Source organism: Nomascus leucogenys, chromosome 16, assembly GCF_006542625.1.
Source record: "Nomascus leucogenys isolate Asia chromosome 16, Asia_NLE_v1, whole genome shotgun sequence".
NCBI classification, from domain to species: domain Eukaryota; kingdom Metazoa; phylum Chordata; class Mammalia; order Primates; family Hylobatidae; genus Nomascus; species Nomascus leucogenys.
The window spans coordinates 9,439,431-9,461,417 of record NC_044396.1 but is presented as its reverse complement, the minus strand read 5'-3'; the positions used below and the strand labels follow the sequence as shown (position 1 = coordinate 9,461,417).

Genomic DNA, 21,987 nt, shown 5'->3' with positions numbered 1-21,987 from the left:
TAGTGTACCATGTTTAATGAGCCTCAAGGTCCTTATAATCCTCTGATCTAGAGGCTGAATTGGAGACATTGTGTTTGGGGGGAAGTAGACCACTTCGATGACTTTGATATTGAACTCAAAGCGTTTTGGGCAGCCAGGGACATTACTCAATACCAAAAGAACTTTAAAAGGCAGTCCCCTACTGGCAAAGTACTTCCTCACTTCAGGGACAAAGCATTGATGGAACCAATCCAGAAAAATGATTCTCATTGTTTAGGCCTTTTTGTATGACCAAAAGACTGGAAGCTGTTGTTTATCTTTTCCCTGTAAGGCTTGGAGTTAGCAGCTTTATAGCTAAGGGGAGTCCTGGTTATCAACCCAATTGCATTTGCAAAAAAATGGAGTAGGCTTTTCCTTCCTGCATTAGATCCTGGTGCTCACTTTTATTCCCTACTAATAAATGCTCTTTGTGGCTTTTGTTTCTAGAATAGGGCACTTTTGTCTGCTTTAAAAATCTGTTTAGGCAGATCTTTCTCCTCAATGATTATCTTAATGGCATCTTGAAATCTCATCTGCTGCCTTTCGGTTGGAAGAACATGCTTCTCCTGTTACCTTGACAGTTTTTTAAGCCAAGTGCTTTTCTAAAATTATCAAACCATCCTTTTCTGGCATTAAATTCTCCAACTTTCAGTCCTTCACCATCCTTTTGCTTTAAGTTGTCATCTAATGACTGTTCTTTTTCTCAAATCATTTACAGTCTATAGGTGTGACTTTCTTACAGCAATCCTGCACCTACATAAAAGCTAAATTTTCAGCACAAGAGAATATGTATTTTGCAAAAAGCACAAGGTTTTTTCACCTGCTGGTTTAGCTACAGTGACAATTTCATGAATTTTCTTTTTTTTTTTTTTTCCATAGTGGTCCTTGGGCTGGATTTATTTATCTTGAAATGGTGGGAAACCTCATCTGCAATCCTCAATCTATGGTACATATCAAGCAATTCAACTTTTTCTTGTAATTTCGTAACTTTTCTCTGTTTCTTGGAAGGACTTTCAGCATCACTCATGGCACTTTGTATGGATTCCATGGTGCTATTCAAGGTTTACAGTATTGCAGTAAATATGATGAAAAATATGCAAAACTATGGGACGTCACTTTTTACTGTGATACCCTATTTGCTGAGGAGATGAACTTCTCATGTGAAGATGATTAGCATCACATGGCATTTTAAGCAGATACTCAGAACACTTGATAGCAATAAGAGGTGGTTATGAATTTATTGCAGTAGCGCAGTAGTTAATATAGTTAACGTTACGCAGTTATGATTTAACATTGCATGTTTACATTTGTGTACATTTCTCTGGACTTTGAATGATGCCATCTATGGCCCATAAATGTTTGTCTGCCTAAGTTTCAATAAATATTAAATTTTTATAAAAGATTCATACATATTTTATAATAGTAATAAATAGACAAATACCTAAATATATGCATTCACAGCGTAACTAACTTTTTCTTAATTTTTTCAATATTTCCAGGCTACAATTTTCTCCTGTGAATTTTTTCAAATTATTGCAAATCTCAAAAATAATTTTAAATAAATTTATTTGAAAAAGTATGCATATAGGGGGAACCAGGCAGATCAAGCCCATATTGTTCAAGAGTCAATTGTATTTTGAGCAAGATCCAAAGATTGTGTCTTCAGACACTTTTCTTGATTCTAAGAATTTCGTATAGGCAAGGAAACTGACATAATATAAGCAGTGTTCACTTAAAAATTACAGTCAAATATGCAGACTCTAGAATTCCATAAAGCTTTAGAGTTCAGGGACTGCAGCTCCCAAAGGATGACCTCAGAGGTAATGAGTAGGATTACAGTGGGACCTCCTAAATCAAGTATAAATCAAAGAAGTAAAAGATATCATTGTAGTTTGTTGTAAAAAAATTTATTAGATATTATCATTGTAATTACTACACAGAACTCCTATTTGATAGTGTTTTGTATGTAATAAGTGCCTAGTAGATACCTGCTGAATTTATTCATTTTGGGACCCTCCATTTGTTGAAAGTCTCATCACCCACAGGACATGAGGATCTTTTAGAGAAACAGATGACACAATGCAAATTTAGAATCAGGAGTGCGAGTCTCCCCAGTTTCCCAGAGGAATAAATACTCTCCAAAGAGTGCTTCCCTAATGGAGGTCATCATTGTCATTATCATAATCCTCTGCACTATCATCATTTCCCTTTATTGAGTATTTACTTATGCCAGGCCCTCTGCAAACATTATCCCATTCAACTCTTATCATAACCCTGGAGGGTACAACTCAACTCCATCACAGATGAAGATTTGGAAGCCTAAGGTGGGTGTTGTTCTCTCCATTTTACATATTATAAACTGAATCTCGGAGAAATGATGATTGCTTAAATAACTCAAATAGTAAAATGTAGATCCAGTATTTAAATAATCCAGATCATTCCACCTTTAAATCCACCAGCTCACACAGTTTCACAGTTAACATGGGGAAGAGGGGAAAAGGGAAGTATTTTTAAATTTCATTTTCATTTATATTCAAGAAAATTTACTCATTTTGGTTACAGTCCTATAAATTTTGGCAAATGCATAACGTCATATAGCATGACCACAATCAATATATAGAATAGTTCTATGATGGGCACCCTGAAATTTCCTCACATTGTCCATCTGTAGTCAAACCCTTTCACATCTCTAACTCCTTGGAACTACTGATGTGATCTTTGTTCCTGTACTTTTGCCTTTTCCAGAATGGTGTACAAATGGCATCTACAGTATGCAATGTTTTGGTCTGGCTTCTTTCACTTATCAGAAAAAAAATCTGAGATTCATAGGTTACTGTGTACATCAGTATGTGTGAAATGCATCTGTACATGCACCATAGTTTGTTCATCCATTCAACACTTTAGGATGATTTTGCTCCTAGAACTAGTGGTCAGCAGGCTGTCAGCCAGGGAGCCTCAGTTTTCCTCTACGTTGCCTCTCCAACAGCAGCATGGGCTCCTCCACATGATGATCTCAGTGTTCTCAAAGCGCTGGGTACAAAAGTGCTTGTGTACTGAGACTTCTCCTGTCTTGCTTGCGGGTATGTTTACTTACATCTAATTTGTTGCTATATATGGGCCAAAGAGAGTCACTTGGACAACCCCCAGAATTATGACTCCACTTTTTGAAAGCACGTGTGAGAAAGTCACATTGCAAGTTGTGTGAAATCAGGTAATTGGCTTATTACTCTCTTCAAATCTCAGTTGGCTGCTCTGTGAAGTAGTTATAATAATACTTCTTAGAATTGTTTTCAAAACTAGAAAATGTTTAAAAATGAAAAGCTCCTAATAAAATACAGTCATTTCATAAATAGTAACTCTAATTATCCTTGGAGTATCTCGAAAGAACAGTGTTAGGCAATACACATTAAAGTACACAGAACATGAAGAATATGACTCTCTCCTATAGGATACTAGTTCCTTATTGTTCTACAACCTCAATGTATGATTGCAAGTTAATTATTTGATTTATTTCTAATTTTTAAAATAAATTACAAAATGAGCAATAAAAATAATGAATACATGAAGGAATTTTAATATGACAAATCTTGCTTTACAACCTAATATGGTTATTAGGGATAAAGTTAAAAGCATTATTAAAATACACATTATTATTAGAATGGGTGACATGGTAACGCAGCAGGATATGGTTCAATGCCTGTTGGTCTTAGAAGACCAGACTTTGAGCACCAGCTTTGCCATGTAATCTACGGCCATGACCAAGTTATCTTACCTTTCTAAATCTCAGTTCTCTGATCTGTAAAATGTGGCTTATACAGCTGATGCAACTGACCCCCATGTTATTGTGAGGACCCAGTGAAATAGTATACTTGATGTTTCCAAATTGATACATGAGAGACAGAGAGAGAGAGAGAAACAAGAACACTTTATAATAGATTATACTTCTTAAAGAATTGGGATAAACATGAAAGGTCATAGTGACTATACTACAGTGTTTTATTAATTTATAGTATCATCTTTTCAGATAGTCACAAATACTACCCAGGTCAGGCCAGGCAGTTGACATAATTGAGTGAGTGTCATATAACAGGAAATGGTATATCCTATAGAACATAAGGGAATTTTTGTCCCATTAAAATCAGAGAATCATCAACCACTGCTTAGTTTAATGAAATGAATCTTGCCACATGGGAGCATGGGCCACATGGTAAAAGGGCCCATGTGGTTTTTCAATAAAACTGGAATATTACAGTTTCAGATGGAGTTGTTATCTCAAACACAGAGCTAATAAAATAAAAATGTAGCAAAAAAAAAATCTATGGTAGATTCAGCATGCAGGCTGCTGTTTTTGACCTCTGATTAAGTCACTGTCAGCTGCTTTCTGCATGTAAGCACCCATCCACATTGAACGGCCATGTGAAGCAAGCTCAGCAGTTCATCTTACCTTGAGCATTGTTGCTTACATTCCGAAAGGACCCATTATATTATGGAAGACACATAAGATGTATGAAAGAATAGATCATGTGTGTTCATCATCACCTTAGTTTCTGTTAAGTAGGATCCTACTCCCAATTTGGAGGAGAAAGATGCAGTAACTTTTCCATTGTGATAACATTCCCCCAGGTTGGTACATATTTTGGTGATGCTCTAGTGCTTTGAGAAAGTCACTTAACCATGTTCCTTATCTTTAAAATGAAGGCAGTAGATTAGATTAAATCTACAGTGATTTTCACCTGTAATATTCCATGAGTCTACAGTGAGATTGGTCGGAAGTATAATTTCAAACATACTTTTCAACGTGCTTTACTGACTTATCTTGAAAAAGGAAAAGCAAAAAACTCTGCTTATGGCTTCTTGTTATCTTAGCAAATATCCTGCAACAAAATATTTACCTTTTATATGAATTTTTAAAAATTCATTTTCAAACATCTTCCCATAGGCCATGGGTGGTTTTAGCCATGGGTAAATTTCACTTATATGCCTTACTATGTAATGACATTGTGGAGTGTAACTGGCTTTTTAACACCATTAAATAATTTTCCAAAATGTTTTATTTTAAATAGTTATAGGCCACCATTAACTGATTTGGTGCTAAAAAATTTTAAAATAGCTGCTTCATGTGAATCAACATTTACATTCCAAATATTAGTGTGAAAATCCACCTGTTATCTGAAAGGCCTTAGTTTTTAGAAATGTATTTGGGACCCCAAAATTATTCTTCTTTTTTGGATTATGTTTATATCTGATTAGTCCTAATGTATAAAACCTGTTAGATTGCCTTGTCTTTGTTCATCTAAAATTTAGATACCTCCAAGCTAATAGTTGAAGATTATATTTGAAGCATGGATTTATTTCATGATTTGAAAAACAAAGCTAAGGAAAAAATTGTTTGAAATTCTTGGTCATTTATCTAAAATTAGATAAAGAAAATTCTTTATCTAATTTTACTTTTATTAGATAAATAATATTTTTGTATATCCAAGGGGCAAAATTTGGTGTTTCAATATATGTATACATGGTGGAATGATCAAATCAGGTTAATTAGCATATTCATCACCTCAAATATCTATCATTTATTTGTGGTGAGAAAATTTAAAACGTAGTCTTTTAGCTTTTTTGAAATGGAAAGGATTGGAAGAGCAAAGGAGGTGCTGAAAGACATGACTTTTATATTAAGGCCAAAGTAGGAAATGAGAGAAAGGTGTCTGTGTCTGGCCATCTCAGGGCAGCCTCTGTCACATCAAGCTGAGGGAATTCTTCTCTGGGCTTCCTGCTTTTTAGGGTACAGAAAAGGTTTAATATCACTGAATAATTATCCCATTGCTCTTTCTGACATCTAACAATAAATATATTTGCAGAAAGGGAAAACTGAGTAAGTTTGTGGATCTGTGTTGCCTATCTGGGTATAGGAGTACATACAGGTGGGTATGAAGGGTGGATGATTCAATGTTTCTGCACTCCAAAAAATGCAGAGTAACTGTTTATTATGTGGCTTCCTGATACAGTTTGGTAGAGAATGCAATTAAGTGTCCAGGCCTTCTGGGTGTCATTTAGGGCTCAGTAGCAGTAGCGCCTTATCTTAGATAATTAATGTTGTTTTATCTAGTTTTTGTTGTTGTTGATGTTCTTTGCTCTTTGTGTTTGAGAATAATGGACGTTCAGTCCAAACTGAACAGAGAGCATACTTTGCCTTTATAGCCTCTTCAGGGACAGACAGTCTTGGGAACAAGTCACCTGTGTAGATATATGTAACTTTTTCTTTCTTTTTTTTTTTTAATTTAACTTTTGTTTTAAGGTCAGGGGTGTATGTGTCGGTATCCCTGTTATATTGGTAATTTGTGATATAGGTAAACTTGTGTCATGGGATTTTTTGTACAATTATTTTGTCACCCAGGTTTTAGGTCTAGTTCCCATTAGTTATTCTTCCTGATCCTTTCCTTTATCCCACTCCCCACCCTCCAATAGACCCCAGTGTGTGTTGTTCCCCTCTATGTGTCCATTTCTTCTCATCATTTAGCTCCCACTTATAAGTGAGAATTTGTGTTCTTTGGCTTTTTGTTCTTGCATTAATTTGCTAAGGACAATGTCTGCCAGCTCCATCCATGTTCCTGCAAAGGACATGAGCTTGTTCTTTTCAGGGCTGCATAGTATTCCATGGTGTGTATGTACAACATTTTCTTTATCCATTCTATCACTGAAGGGCATTTAGGTTGATTTCATGTTTGGCTATTGTGAATAGCGCTGCAATGAATATAAACATGCATGTGTCTTTATAATAGAATGATTTATATTCCTTTGGGTAATACCCAGTAGTGGGATTGCTGGGTTGAATGGTGTTTCTGCCTCTAGGTCTTTGAGGCATCACTACACTGTGTTCCACAATGGTTGAACTAATTTACACTCTCACAAACAGAGTAAAAGCATTCCTTTTTCTCCACAACCTCATCGGCATCTATTGTTTTGTGACTTTTTAATAATAGCTATTCTGACTGGTGTGAGATGGTATCTCATTGTGGTTTGGATTTGCATTTCTCTAATGATCAGTGATGTTGAGCTTTTTTTCATATGATTGTCGGCCACATGTATGTTTTCTTTTGAGAAGCGTCTGTTCACGTCCATTTACCCACTTTTCAATGGGACTGTTTGCTTTTCTTCTTGTAAATTTGTTAAGTTTCTTACACATGCTGGATATTAGAACTTTGTCAGATGTATAGTTGGCAAAATTTTTCTCCCATTCTGTAGGTTGTCTGTTTACTCTGTTGATAGTTCTCTTTGCTGTGCAGAAGCTCTTTAGTTTAATTAGATCCTGTTTGTCAATTTTTATTTTTGTTGCAATTGCTTTTAGTGTCTTCCTCATGAAATCTTTGCCCGTTCCTATGTCCAGAATGTTGTCTTCCAGAAATTGAAACGAGATTTCTTCCTTATACCGTATACAAAAAATAACTTAAGATGGATTAGATACATAAATGTAAAACCCAAAACTATATGCACCTTATCTTTGGTATCCTGGGAATTTTTCTGAATTGTTTTTTATAGCCAAGTCTCCCTTGCAGCCTTAGTGGTCAAAGGGCTGCTTTTATTTGAAACGGTCCTTTAGAAGAGATAAAAATGAACTGGTACTAATTTAGCTGAGAAAAACAAAGATCCAATTCCAGCTGTGAAATAAGGTCAAAGTCATAAGACAGCATTACATAAAAAAGATGAGCATTTAATATTACACTGGGAAATAGAAAAATAGATAAAAGATGAGAACTAGAGAAAAAGGCAGCATTTAAATAGGGACAAGTAATATGGGCACAATGAAGGAAGAAGAGAAAAGATACATAGAAATGGAATAAAATAGGAAAGTTATGAGATTCTCTGCATAAGAAATGAAAAGCATATGTAATATTATTTTAAAATAGATTTTAGTGAAAATAAAGGAAATGATATAAGTAAGGGCAAATGGCAGTTTTTGAAATATAATTTGCAGATCACGATGGATAATAAGAAACGTTATCTAAGTTTTAGAAACCTCTCATTGTTTAATGCATGATGAAGATGAATGTGTGTGAATGTGTGTATGTGTGTATGCATGTGTGGGTGTGTGTGAAAAATATTAGACTCATTTAGGAAATATACATAGCATCAAAAATGTCACACACATCTTGTTATGTTTCATGAAATAATATTGGTACCTAGCTCATTCTGTCTCAACTGGAATAATTTATCTTTGGTGTATTAATCTCTGACCCTCTCTTAATGACGACAACAACAATGACAACAACAAGAAAACGTTCACTAGACAACATAAGAAAGTTCTAATTAAAGCCCTAAAAAGTATTTAGTAGAAGAAACAAAACTGATAAACTATCAGAGCTGCCAAATATTTCAACATTTTAATAGAATAAGACTATGAAAAAAATGTATAGGAAAACTCCATGCTTTGAAATTGTTATTACTGGTCATTTTACTCTGATTAGGAGTTAAGTGTATTGGCAATCACTTGGCTTCACAATAATTTAAAACCAAATAAACATGTAACAAAGAGAAATATATTTATTGTATCATCATAAAGAGCATTTTGGTAACTATAAACTTTAAAAAATGTGTATGATTTGAAGGAGACTTTTGTAGTGGAGTGAAGCTCACTTTTACTGCCAATTTGTAAGTTTACGAACATAATTTAGACAAGTTTTTTTAGTAGTAGCAATAGGAAGTTGAAATATTGAAATTTTGCTGTATTTTATATATATTTTATTTTGGCTATATTTATATTTTGGCTGTATTAACTTCAAAAAGTTATCTCGCTTACCTGGCCACTTCATTATGCAAAGAAAAGCATAAATGTATTATATTCATTGAACCATTAAATGGGAGCCTAGCAAAGCAATTAAAATTAATAGGTCATTCCAGAACAGGATAGATATAGTATGAAAAAAAGAAAACCTGTGTTGATTAGCTGTCAAAGTGTTGCATCTGTTTGTCAAGACGAACAGAGAAGCAACTATTTTTGGTACCTGTCTTTCCACTTTTATCATCATAATTCATATGGTCTTGTCATTTTTTAAAACTGAAGATTAGAATTTTTTAAATATTTCAACTACCCTCTTCAAAAATACTACAAATAAAAGATATGACTTAGAGATACGGAAAATTAATTTTATATTCAGCATTCTCAGTCTCCTGGACTGTAACAGCAGCACAAATCTTAATGTTGACAATCTGCAGAAGTGTTGGTTTATTGGCATGAAAGTTTAAGTGAAAGGATGAGAAAGATTAACACAGTGCAGGACTCTAAATTTCAGTAGAATCGCTGGTCATACTTAGTGGAAAATGTAAATGAAACATTATTAGTTTATGAAGAGACACCAGAGTATTGCATACCCATGATTTTTCTTAAAGAACTAAAGTGTTTACATTTGTAATATAATATTCCATGGTTGGTATTGAGGAAATTGATAAAGATTTCTCCCAGATTTTCTTCTAAAAGCTTTATAGTTTTACCTCTTATATTTAAGTTGATAATCAGGTTTGTATACTTTTTGTGTATGGTATAAGGAAAGGGTCAAAGTTTTTTTTCTATATTTATATTCATTTATTCTAAATCCATTTATTGAAAACGCAATCTTCATTTCATTGAATTTCCTTGGTATCTTTGTTGAAAACCCATCTACAACATAATAATTGTGGGTGTATTTCTGGACTCAAAATTCCTTTTAGTTGATCTTTATGTCAATCCTTATGCCAATCTCATACTCCTTAGAGTGCTTTTATTGTAAATCTTAAATACCAGGTAATTTGATTCATCTGATTTTGTTTTTTCTTAAAAAAAATTTTAAGCTCTTCTAGATTATTTGCCTTTCCATACAAATATTAACATTGGCTTGTCAAATTCTTACATAGAGACTGCTAGGATTTTGATTCTGAATGTATTCAATTTATAGTCAATTCTGGAAGAATTGACCTCTTAAAAATGGTGAATTTTCAAATTAATAAAAAAGTATATATTTCCATTTAGATAAGCCTTCTTTAACTTTTTAAAGCAGTGCTTTAGAGTTTTCAGTTCACAGGCATTGCACATCTTTTTGTTAAATTTATTTCTAAGTGTTTTTTTATGGTATATGCTGTAGTTAATTAAAATTTGATTTTATTGTCAGGTTGTTTATTTCTAGTGTATAAAATAAAATTGATTTTTGCACGTTAGTTTTATATCTTGAGAATGTGTTAGGCTCATTAGCTTTAGGAAACTTTATATTAGGTTCTTTAAGATTTTCTACACACACCATGTCATATGCAAATAAATGCACTATTGTTACTTCCATTCTATCATGTGCCTTTCATTTATTTCTTTTTTGTCTTGCTATACTTGCAGCGGTGAGAGTGGACATTCTTTGCCTTTTTCCCAATTTCAGGAGAAAACATTCTGTTTTTCATCATTAAATATGAAGTTAGTTTTACATTTTTCATAGATATGCTTTATCAGGTTAAAGACGTTTTCCTCCATTTCTCATTGCATTTTTTTTTTTAAATCATGAATGGTGCTGAATCTTGTTAAATGTTTTTTCTTCCTCTACTAAGATAATCTTACAGTTTTTCTCTTTATTACATTTAGGTAATATGCTTAGATACATTACATTTATATAATACTACATTTGTTAACCTTCGGATGTTAAACCAACTGTGCATACATGGGAAAAATTACATTTGTTCTTGGTGAGTTATTGTATTTTTTTTCTTGACTGTAATTGGTATTGTTTTTTAATTTAAAAGTAAACTTTAATGTCAAAAATGCAAACCTGGGGAGGGCATAAAGATCACACACAAGGCTGCCACTTCACACTTGGAGGGTTGCACAGTGGCCAGGCAAAGGCGCTCCTCACTTCCCAGACAATGTGGCGGCCAGGCAGTGGCACTCCGTACTTCCCAGACAGTGCGGTGGCCAGGCAGAGGTGCTCCTCACTTCTCAGACCTGGTGGCGGCCAAGCAGAGGCGCTCATCACTTCTCAGATGGGGCGGCGGCTGGGCAGAGGCGCTCATCACTGCTCAGATGGTGCAGCGGCCCGGCAGCAGCGCCCCTCACTTCCCAGACCGAGGGAGGTAGGGGAGAGGTGGCCAGGCAGAGGCGCTCCTCACTTCCCAGACATGGCGCGGGGGCCGATCGGAGGCCTCCCTCACTTCCCAGAAGGTGGGGCGGCCGGGCAGAGGCAACCCTCACCTCCCAGACCGAGGGAGATGGTGGGGCGGTGGCCCGGCAGAAGCGCTCCTCACTTCCGAGGGGGTGCTGGGGCCAGGCAGAGGCACTCTGTATTTGGTAATATTTTTAAGGATTCATGAAAAAAAGTCTATGAAACGAACAAATTGAGAATGGTCCCATTGTAGAGATTTAAAATTATTTTAAGCAAGAGACTTTTCTTTATATCTAAATATCTAAATATCAGAGTATTTTTTTTGTAGATGCTTATGTAAATTCTGGAACATTGTTTTCAATTTTGATAAAGATATTTATCCAAAGTTCCACACACATCCACATATCCACACACATACATATATATCCTGATATCTATCTTCATTAGCTGCATATCTTAATTACACATATATCTTAATTTGATAGATACTTAAGCTTCTCTGAAGTGATAAGTAGATATAGATCTCAATTAGGTATACATATTAGAAGATAGAAATACTTGAGCAATTGAGCAATAGCGGTTCTGCTTTTTAAATTAAAAAAGTAGTTGCATAGCTATTTTTAAATGTTAATTATTCTTTCAAAGAAACTGATGAATTTTCCTGCTAAAAAATTCTAAAATGTGTATTTAAATCACCCATATAGTGAGTCTTAAGTCTCCAGATTTATTACTTTATGAGCTACCAGAATTATAGAAATGTGGCAATTTATTTTGAAGAAAAAAGAGGGTTTTAAAAATGTTCTACCACATTATTTTAATAGCACACTATACAGACATCAGTACTTACAGGGAAAACCTTAATAATCCTTTAGTGTAATGTTTAGTGTTAATTATCTCTCTCTCTCTCACACACACACACACGCACACACACACTCTCTTAGAGCTGCTTTATTTTTATCCTCAGAAGACCCTTATGCACAAAGGTGATTGTTTCCACTATAGAAGCTTCCCTTGTGTGATCATTTCCCTTTTAGAATCTTAGGCAGCTCAGTTTAGAGAAGTCCCCTCAAAAGCCCCGTTCTTATTTGGCTAGGCCACAACCCGGTGCCTAAGCCTATTCTCTCCTTAGTGTATCAGTGCTCTTCAGGACAATTATACAATGAAAAGCTTAGGCTTTTCTTACAAAGGCCGTTTATACTGGAATGTAAATTAATTTACAGAATTAATTCTCAGATATTCCTTGTATTAAAAGGACAAGGTATTTCCTGGGCACTCCATAGCTTAAGAGACCAATGTGTTTATCATAGTATTTTTATTTCACTCATTTGCTTAAACAATTGTGGCTCTTAATTTATAGTAGAATAAATTTGATGTGTGTGTTAACTTTCTACTAGTTAATAACCTGATAATTTTAGCCCTACTTACCCTGTCTACTCTGCTAAACCAAATTACAAAATTTACACTTTACTCCTATGACAAGTTCTTCATTATTTTGCCCCTGTAACTAATCTTGTGTGAATCACTATTAGGAAAATGTCCCCTACCTATCACTTCAGAGAAGCTTCTTATTGTGGCTTTGTTTCCCAAGTACCAGGTTCTAGGGACTTACTTTGGTATTTGTTATACCAAGTGATTGTGATGTCTGAACTTCCTTGACCTCAGTTTATCATCAGAGGGAAAAAGGACAAAAAGCCCTTGAGCAGGCAGTGAGATACATACAGTTTTTAACAATTTATTGTGCACAACAGATGTAAACGAAATATTATTTAGGATATTGGGATATTTGGGGTGTTCTTTGGGGTGTTCTAGAAGAATCATCTTAAAACTCTCCCAGCACAAAAGTGGTGTGTCTGTTATCAGTGGTGCCATCACAGATCTTTAAGGTTTTAAGGTTTAATAGGAATGCCACTGGCCTCAGTGCTCGAAGGACCACTGATCCTTGCTACCACCCTGATATTTAATTAGAGGAGAAAATAAACTTTGTCATCCCATTTGTGCCTTTTATTATCTTTTTCCTTAAAAAAAAAAAAGCACAACAAACCAAAGCTTCTAAAATTCACCTTTTTTTTTTTTTTTGGTGGAACAAAGATGTGATAGTATTAGAGTTGTTTATTTTGTTTAAATTAAAGGATTTCTATCTTGAAGTATGTACTTGGTTTTCCTCAGGAGCACAAACCACTCTACAGACAATAACTCACTTAGATCTTTCTAATTCTGCAGAGAATTGTAGGTGATAAGTAGTATATACAATTTACAGGGAGGACAATTGAAATAGAGGTTGCCTCTAATTGCTCAGAATCAGAAACCACAACTATAATGGAATTTAGAATGGAATCTGGGTCTCTTGACTCCCAATTAGTTCTCTATCCACCAGATCACACTCCCTACTCCTCAGTCCTTGGAAAATAGGTGATAAATTTTATATAAGGCTAACTCTCAATTACCTACAGTTTGTAATGAGCGCCTACAGATGCCGGTTTACATTCATATCATTGCCCTGGAGTCGGTGCTACAGCATCTGCCAGAATCCTGTGGATCAGCTGTCTTGTGCTACTGTGGCAAAGGAAGGAAGAAAGGCAAGCAGGAGGAGAGCAAAGGGAGCAGAAGGAGCTTGGATGAGGGAAACACAGAACTTATAAACATCAGGGGAACATTAGTAGTTGTGGAGTTGGATGTCAAGACTATGCCGCCGTCTGTGTTTGTGCAGATGGAGACAAATTGAGATGGAATTCCATCCTTATACATCATTTTCCACATACAAACATGGACACTAACTTAACATAAGGGTAAACCTGGTGGGAGAGGGGCGCAGGCACCATGTCCGGCCACGAAGCTGGCAAGAAGCCCCCCAAACAGCCCAAGAAGCAGGCTGAGGAGACGAATGAGGAGATAACATTTTCAAGCAAAAGCAGAAAGAGGAGCAGAAGAAACTCAAGAAACTAAAAGCAGAGGCTGCAGGGAAGGGCCCCCTGGGCACAGGTGGAATTAAGAAATCTGGTAAAAAGCAAGCTGTTTCTTGTGCCTGTGGCCATGGTGACCCTGGATTCCATCCCTATTTAAACATCTGAATTTCCTGCTGTAACATCCTTTGCCACCTATAGTTAGAATGAAGTGTCATCTTGGAGCCTGCTGCACATTTAAGAATAAACTTTCGTAAAAATAAATAAAATAAAAATAAAAGCAAATCTAAACCACAAAATAAGCAAGTAACAAAAGCTAGAGCTTTGGCAGTTCTGTAAGGGCTTCCATTGCATAGGCAGATTTCATGTAAGCTGTTGAATCTGTAGTATCAATGGTATGACATGACTGAAAGTACATGGTAGTAATTTAAAAGTTTCCAAGTGAGAATGGTGACAAAACAAACACATTACAAGGCTCAATAGGGAGATTATTCACATAGGTAGTATTTGGACATGGTGCCTTGCAGCAATAAACTGTAGCGTGTTCACTGTTAGCAGAGTGAACTGTTACTGTCCTGTTTTAGTTATGATTGTCTTTATTTTGATTACTCAGAAATTTCTAATATATCTTCTTGAAGATCAGAGTGGGTTGTGATGTTTAATATATGAAATTATAGGCCGGGAGCAGTGGCTCATGCCTGTAATCCCAGCACTTTGGGAGGCCGAGGCAGGCAGATCACGAGGTCAGGAGATCGAGACCATCCTGGCTAGCATGGTGAAACCGTGTCTCTACTAAAAATACAAAAAATTAGCCGGGCGTGGTGGCACACACCTGTAATCCCAACTACTATGGAGTCTGGGCAGGAGAATCGCTTGAACCTGGAAGGCAGAGGTTACAGTGAGCTGAGATCATGCCACTGCACTCCCGCCTGGGCGACAGCAAGACTCCTTCTCAAAAAACAAAAAAAAATATTGTCAAAATTTATACGGGATAAAACTACTCAACTTTTTTTGTTTCTATTATCTGGAGATATTTACATCATTTTTTTCAGAAGATAAACTTAAGGCATGAAATACATGTTCAGGGCCAGGCATGGTAACTCATGCTTGTAGTCTCAGCACTTTGGGAGGCCGAGGCAGGTGGATTGCTTGAGGTCAGGAGTTCAAGACCAGCCTGGCCAACATGGCAAAACCCCGTCTCTACTAAAAATACAAAAATTAGCAGAGAGTGGTGGTGGGTGCCTGTAATCCCAGCTGCTTAGGAGGCTGAGGCAAGAGAGTTGCTTGAACCTGGTAGGTGGAGGTTGCGTGAGCCGAGATCACACCACTGCTCTCCAGCCCAGGTATAAGAGCCAGCCTCTGTCTCAAAAGAAAAAAAAAAGAGAGAGAGAGATGCATATTCAGTGCTGAGATTTGCTTAAACAAGCAACAATTGTATAAAAGAAGAGAGAATGGAGAGTGTGGTAAATATTGAAAATATAAATGACTATGTGATCTCTCAAAGGAGCTTTTGGTACAATTCCTGGTGACCAGAATGTGTGAATCTCATTAACTACACCTTAGAATGGTGCCTGGTGCATAGTCAGCTCTCAGTAACTATCTGCCTAAATGAAGGACATAGAAAAGCCAGCTTTCAGTAAGCTCCAGGATGCAAGAGCAGTGAGGAAATGGAGAGAGTCATTATGGAAACATCAGCTAACATGCTTGAAGTAAGGAGGAAACATGAATTGTCTCAGAGATGTGCAAGCTTCTTCGCAGAGTTAAAAACTAAGACAGTGGTCTAATATAGGGGAGACAGTGTGGATGACACAGGAGAGAGAGGGACAGTATATACGACAAGGCTCCTGAACATAGAGGGGCTAGAACTTCCAGCAGAAGTAGAGAGTTTGGCTTACATGAGAGGAGGAACGTTTTTTGGTTTTGTTTTGTTTATTCAGTAGTGAAGGGAAAACAAGAGATCACAATTCAGGCTGGTCAGTTGTGAGAGTTCCTGTGTGGTAGATGCTATGTTTTCTTTTTTTTCTTTTTTTTAGACAGAGTCTCACTCTGTCACCCAGACTGGACTTCAGTGGTGTGATCTCAGCTCACAGCAACCTCTGCCCCCCGGGTTCAAGTGATTCTCCTGCCTCAGCCGCCTGCCCCCCAGTAGCTGGGATTATAGGCCTGCACCACCACGCCCAGCTAATTTTTGTATTTTTAGTAGAGATGGGGTTTCTCCATGCTGGCCAGGCTGGTCTCGAACTCCTGATCTCAAGTGATCCACCCACCTTGGCCTCCCAGATTACTGGCAATACAGGCATGAGCCACGACACCCGGTCAAATGCTATGTTTTCTAGAAATTGGATGTTTTGTTGAGATTGACTGGAAGTATGAACCATAGGGGTGTAGAGGAAGCATTGACAAGGGGAGTGTCCTAGCATTTTTTGTAGGACAGGTCTTGTGTCCATGAAATCCCTCAGCTTTTTTTTTTGTCTAGGAAAGTCTTCATTTCTCCTTCATCTTTGAAGGATATTTTCACTGGATATGCTATTCTACAATAACAGTTAACAGTTTTTTTTTTTCTTTTGACACTTTACATATGTCTTGCCACTGTCTCCTGTCCTGTAAGGGTTCCACTGAGAAGTCCGCTGCCACATGTATTGGAGCTCCATTGTATATTATTTGTCTTATTTTTCTTGTCACTTTTAGAATCCTTTCTTTATCCTTGGCCTTTGGCAGTTTCATTATTAAATGTCTTCAGATAGACTTACATAGGATAAATGCGCTTCATGTTCTGTAACCTTCTTGTACTTGGATATTGATATCTTTCTCTAGGTTTGGGAAATTCTCTGTTATTCTTTTGATTAAACTTTCTATCCTTCTCTCTCTCTCTCTCTCTCTCTCTCTCTCTCTCCATCCTCTTTAAGGCCAAGAACTCTTAGATTTTCCCTTTTAGGCTATTTTCCAGATCTTGCATGCATGAGTTATTCTCATTTATTCTTTCTTTTGTCTTCTCTGGCTGTGTATTTTCACATAGCCTCTCTTCAAATTCACTAATTCTTCTGCTTGATCAATGCTGCTGTTACAAGACTCTTATGCACCCTGCAGTGAATCAATTGCATTTTTTTAACTCAGAGTTTCTGTTTGATTCTTTTAAATTATTTCAATCTTTGTTAAATATCTCATAGGATTTGGAATTCCTTCTCTGTGGCATCATGAATTTTGTTGAGTTTCTTCAAAACAACTATTTTGAATTTTCTGTCTGTAAGGTCACATATCTCTCTCCATAATGTTTCACTGGTGCCTTATTTAGTTCATTTGGTGAATGCATGTTTTACTGGATTGTCTTGATGCTTATGGATGGTTATCATTATCAAGGCATTGAAGAGTTAGGCATTTATGGTAGTATTTGCAGTCTGTGCCCATTCTTCTTGGGAAGGCTTTCCAGGTATCCAAAGGGACTTGGGTGTTTTTATCTAAGTTTTTGGTTACTGCAGCCCTATCTGCATTAGGAGGAACCCCACGCCCAGTAACTCAAAGGATCTTGATGACTCCTAGAAGTACTGCCTTTGTGGTCTTGGATAAAATCTGGAAGAATTCACTGGATTATCAGGCAGAGACTCTTGTTCCTTCCCCTTACTTTCTCCCAAATAAACAGAGTCTTTCTCTCTGAACTGAGCTTCTAGGGCTGGGAAAGGGGGTGGCACCGTCACTGGGACTGCACTGAGTTAGGCCCAAAGCCAGCACAACACTGGGTCTCACTCAAGGTCCACGATAACCACTGCCTGGCTATTGCCTATGTTAACTCAAGTTTCTAAAGTTCTAGAATCAGCTGGTGGTGAAACCATCCTGGCTTTTGTCTCAACCTTCAGGGCTTCAAGTGTCCCCTGATCACAGTTAGGTCCAGAGATGCTGTCTGGCAGCCAGTCCCTGGAGTCACAAACCTTAGGTATCAACCTGGTGCTCTTTTTTATTGTGGTTCAGCTGACACCAAGGCAACAAGAAAAAGTCTTTCCCACTTTTCCCTTCACTTTCCACATGCAGAGATGTTGCTCCCCATGGTCACTGCCACCCAAGCCTGTGGTGAGTAATGTCTGGTTACCACCAATGTTTATTCAAGGCCCAAGGGCTTTTCAGTCAGCCTGTGGTAAATGCTTCCAGGCCTGGAACTATCTTTTCAGAGCAGTGGACTCCTTTTTGACTCAGGGCAAGTCAAGAAATGCTGTCTAAGAGCCAAGGCCTGGAATTGGGAACCTCAAGAGCCCACTTGGTGCTTGATATTACATGCTTACTGGAGAAAAAAGAAAGTAGGTATTAACAAAGAAAAAAACTCATAAGTCAACCATTCGGAGATAAACATATTAATATTTTAATAGATTTTTTCCAATATTTTATGTATATATATACATCTATACGTGTATATATATATATATATATATATTTGCATGCTTTTTTTCTATCTTTTAGGATCATGGTATATAGAGAGTTTTAAAAAATTAACATTGCATTGAATTTATTATCTGACAAGACTAGATAGTTTTCTTTTTTTTTTTTTTTTTTTTTTTTGAGACGGAGTCTCTCTCTGTCACCAGGCTGGAGTGCAGTGGCGCCATCTCTGCTCACTGCAACCTCCGCCTCCCGGGTTCAAGCGATTCTCCTACCTCAGTCTGTGGAGTAGCTGGGACCACAAGGCGTGTACCACCACACCCAGCTAACTTTTGTAATTTTTGTAATTTTGTAATTTTGTAAATTTTGTATTTTTAGTAGAGACTGGGTTTCACCCTGTGGGCCAGGATGGTCTTGATCTCTTGACCTCCTGATTGACCCGCCTCAGCCTCCCAAGTGCTGGGATTACAGGGGTGAGCCACCGTGCCCAGCCTGACTAGATAGTTTTCAAAAATATAATGTTTAGGCTCATGCCTGTAATCCCAGTGGTTTAGGATGCTGACGTGGGAGGATGGTTTGAGGACAGGAGTTAGAGACCAGCCTAGACAACAACACAGAGAGACCATGTCTCTACAACATACATATATTTGGTCTGTGTGGTGGCACGTGTCCCTAATAGCTACCAGGAGGCTGAGACAAGAGGATCACTTGAGGCCAGGTGTTGGAGGCTGCAATGAATTATGCTCGCACCACTGCACTCTAGGCTGGGTTACAGAGTGAGACCTTGTCTCTAAATACATATATGTTACAGAGTGACACCCCATAGGATCTCACTGTATTATAGTCTATACATTTACCCATGTGCTTTATTTTCACCACATATTTTAGATATTATTGTTTCCCATTTTCCTTTTGTGTAATAAACTTTGAACACAAGATTTTGAATATAGCTATACTTATTCATCACATTACTTATCACAGTAGATTTTAAGTGGAATCATACTCTCCTAAGAATCTTGATTAACACTTTCAAAATATATTTTTAAAGGCTGTGAAAATTTATACATCCATCTAGGGCCAATAGTTGTATTTCTGTATATATGTGAATATATACAGCCCTTGGAGTTGTGCAATATACAGCCCACAAAACTGAACTGGTGATTTTACTCTCACCTGTAGAGTCTGAATGTACCCATCTCACTATCACTAATATTAAATGTAATAAATTTAAAATTATTAATAGCATAAAAGGTTAAAAATAAACATGTTTCTTTTTGAGCAGTAAAGTTCAATTGCATTTAGCAGAGATTTTTAAAAACTGTATTGTAAACATTATAGACTTTTTCTCACTTAGTGGTTTAGAGGAAGTAGGGGTGATTCATGTCTGGCAGTAGCTTTTTTCACAATGTTTTTCAAAGATCTCTGTGGCTGTAAACTTTTTGCTGTCACCCACTTGGTCTAAGTTAGTACACCACTGCCACTACCATGCCCAAACAGCATTATGGAGGAAAGTGAAAAAGTGAAGGGAAGTAGAATTTCCTTCCTATTAGGGAACAATGCAGTTTTCTTTAAAAAAAAATCTAACTTTGCTTTTAAAACTTCTGTTCATATCCATTAGTCACAAATTAGTCACTTAGACCAATCTAATTGTTAGAGAAAGTGGGAGATGTAGTGTTTATTTTGAGTTTGTCAAGACCCAGCTGAAAATTAGGAACTAAATATTGGCGAAAAAATAGAAAAATTGTTTTGAAGAATTATTACTCTCTGCCCTACAGAGAATCTTACATTTGCAATATATTTGATCACTGATAAGATTGACATTTTTTTCACTCATTTATATAATTTCTTATATCAATTACACATTAGTGCTCTGTGCTATTTTTGTCACAGAAGTATTTTTTAAAAAGGACTTTCTGTATAATATTTATATTAACTTATATTTTTTTGAGATGGAGTTTCGCTCTTGTTGCCCAGGCTGGAATGCAGTGGAGCGATCTCAGCTCACTGCAACCTCCACCTCCCAGGTTAAAGCGGTTCTCCATCCTCAGCCTCCCGAGTAGCTGAGATTACAGGCATACACCACCACACCCAGCTAATTTTGTATTTTTAGTAGAGACGGAGTTTCACCATGTTGGTCAGGCTGGTCTCAAACTCCTGACCTCCGGTGATCCTCCTGCCTCGGCCTCCCAAAGTGCTGGGATAATAGGCATGAGCCACTGCGCCTGGCGTATATTATCTGTTGTACTCATTTTAAGTATTATACTACTTTTTATTTATTGGAATTTACAGGCCTATGATCACATTTCTATTATCATTATACTCAGAAAGTTTTTCCATTACCCAAGATGTTAATATTTATTGATATTTTATTATAGGATTAAATAAATTTAGATTTTATTTAACATTTTATTTTATCTTTAGGGTTTTTGTTTGCTTTTGTTGTTTGTTAAGGCTAAGAAGAAAAATATCCACCTTCAGAGTTTTTTAAAATACTTTTCTTTACTAATTTTTAAAATTATTTGTTTAACACTAAGTAAAAATTCAGAAGATTTTATACTGTGCTCATATAGGTTAGCATGTTTTTTTTTGTTCACTACCTTATAGTCCTGGTTCACTTTTTATTAAATATTCAAAAATTATACACACATGATTTTAAAAAGAATAAGGTTATCCTCAATATTTAGCAACTTTTTAAAATGTTTAATGAGTTTTTATTTTTTTCAACTATTTTTAAGATACAGGGAGCACATGTTCAGGTTTGTTACATGGGTACATTGCACCCTGGTAGTGAGCATAGTACCCAATGGGTAATTTTGGGACCCCATCTTCCTCCCTCCCTTCCCCCTCTGTAGTCTGCATTGTCTATTGTTTCCACGTTCATGTCCATGTGTGTTCAATGTTTAGGTCCCACTTATAAGTGAGAATGTGTGGTATTTGGCTTTCTGTCCCTGCATTAATTTCTGACCCTGGTTAGGATAATGGTCTCCGGCACCATACATGCTGCTGCAAAGGACATGATTTATTCTTTTTTGTGGCTGTGTAGTATTCCATGGTGTGTGTATGTAACGTTTTCTTTATCTCATCTACCACTGATGGGCACTTAGATTGATTCCATGTATTTGCTATTGTGAATAACAAGGCAATGAACATGTAAGCATATGTGTTTTTTTGGTATAATGATCTATTTTCCTTTATGTATATACCGAGTAATGGAATGGCTGGGTTGAATAGTAGCTCTAAAATTATAGAACTGAATGAAATTGAGACGTAAGAGTCAATACAAAAGATCAGTGAAACCAAGAATTGGTACTTTGGAAAAAAACAAACAAGATAAGATTGATAGACCACTAGCTAGATTAACAAATAAAAGAAGATCCAAATAAGTACAATCAGAAATGATAAGAATGACATTATAATTGATCCGACAGAAATATAAAAGATCCTCAGAGTATACTATAAACAACTCTATCCACATAAATTACAAGATCTAGAGAAAATGGATGGAATCCCTGAAAACACATAATGTCCCAAGACTGAAGAAGGAAGAGATTAAAACCATGAATAGACCAATATCAAGCTCTGAAATTGAGTCAGAA

The 21,987-nt window shown here is 36.5% G+C and overlaps 1 protein-coding gene and 1 pseudogene across 3 annotated transcripts in view; both read left to right on the top strand.

Moving 5' to 3' along the window:
* NKAIN3 (sodium/potassium transporting ATPase interacting 3) overlaps window positions 1–21,987 on the top strand; it is a 686,257-nt gene that overhangs the window by 122,149 nt on the left and 542,121 nt on the right. The gene's annotated exons all lie outside the window — the stretch shown is intronic.
* LOC115830697 lies at window positions 13,944–14,194 on the top strand (annotated as a pseudogene).